The sequence below is a fragment of the Gracilinanus agilis genome, chromosome 1 (genome assembly GCF_016433145.1).
Source record: "Gracilinanus agilis isolate LMUSP501 chromosome 1, AgileGrace, whole genome shotgun sequence".
NCBI classification, from domain to species: Eukaryota; Metazoa; Chordata; class Mammalia; order Didelphimorphia; family Didelphidae; genus Gracilinanus; species Gracilinanus agilis.
This window is the reverse complement of record NC_058130.1, coordinates 579,782,726-579,784,334: the sequence shown is the minus strand read 5'-3', so window position 1 is coordinate 579,784,334 and position 1,609 is coordinate 579,782,726. Positions and strand designations below refer to the sequence as shown.

Here is a 1,609-nt window from a genome sequence, read left to right as displayed (position 1 = left end):
GGGATGAACTCGCTCATAAAACGGAAGCAAATAGCAGAGTGGATTAGAAACCAAAATCCCACCATATGTTGTCTACAAGAAACACATATGAGGCGGGTGGACATACACAAGTTTAAGGTTCAGGGTTTGAGCAAAATCTTTTGGGCGTCAAATGAGAAAAAGAAGGCAGGAGTGGCTATTATGATTTCTGACAAAGTCAAAGTAAAAATAGATATGATTAAAAAAGACAGGGAAGGTCATTACATCCTGATTAAAGGCAGTATAAACAATGAGGAAATAACACTGCTCAATATGTATGCACCAAGTGGCATAGCACCCAAATTCATAAAGGAGAAACTGGCAGAGCTCAAGAAGGAAATAGATAGTAAAACCATACTAGTGGGAGATCTAAATATTCCTCTTTCAGATCTAGATAAATCAAACCGAAAAATAAATAAGAAAGAGGTAAGAGAGGTGAATGAAGTCCTAGAAAAATTAGATTTAATTGACATGTGGAGAAAAATAAATAGGGACAAAAAGGATTACACCTTCTTTTCAGCTGCACATGGCACATTTACAAAGATTGACCATGTTATAGGGCATAGAATCATTGCAAACAACTGCAAAAGAGCAGAAATAATAAATGTAAACTTCTCAGATCATAATGCAATAAAAATAATAATTAGTAAGGGCACCTGGACAGGAAAATCAAAAACTAATTGGAAATTAAATAATATGATTCTCCAAAACCAATTTGTCAAAGAAGGAATCATAGAAACAATCAACAATTTCATTGAAGAAAATGACAATGATTCTGTGGGATGCAGCCAAGGCAGTACTCAGGGGGAAATTTATATCCTTGAGTGCATATATTAACAAATTAAGGAGGGCAGAAATTCCTATTGAAAACACCGAAAAGTATAAGAATAGAAGGACCTTTCCTAAAAATAATAAACAGTATATACCTAAAACCATCAACAAACATCATATGCAATGGGGATAAATTAGAAGCCTTCCCAATAAGATCAGGAGTGAAACAAGGATGCCCATTATGACCTCTATTATTCAACATAGTACTAGAAACACTAACAGTAACAATTAGAGAAGAAAAAGAAATTGAAGCTATCAAAATAGGCAATGAGGAGACTAAGCTATCACTCTTTGCAGATGATATGATGGTATACTTAAAAAATCCTAGAGAATCAACTAAGAAGCTTGTAGAAATAATCAACAACTTTAGCAAAGTTGTAGGATACAAAATAAATGCACATAAATCATCAGAATTCCTATACATTTCCAACACACTAGAGCAGCAAGAAGAAGAAAGAGAAACACCATTTAAAATCACCCTAAACAATATAAAATACTTAGGAATCTATCTACCAAAACAAACACAGCAATTATATGAAAACAACTACAAAACACTTTCCAAACAAATAAAACTGGATCTAAACAATGGGAAAGCCATTGATTGCTCATGGGTAGGATGAGCTAACATAATAAAAATGACAATTCTACCCAAATTAATTTACATATTTAGCGCCATACCTATCAAGCTACCAAAAAACTTCTTTACTGAATTAGAAAAAACTATAACAAATTTCATTTGGAATAACAAAAGATCAAGAAT

General features: G+C 33.0%; 1 protein-coding gene across 1 annotated transcript in view; it reads right to left on the bottom strand.

The window, feature by feature from the left end:
- The window catches only part of ZNF407 (zinc finger protein 407), a 616,647-nt gene that overhangs the window by 468,988 nt on the left and 146,050 nt on the right, over positions 1–1,609 (bottom strand). The gene's annotated exons all lie outside the window — the stretch shown is intronic.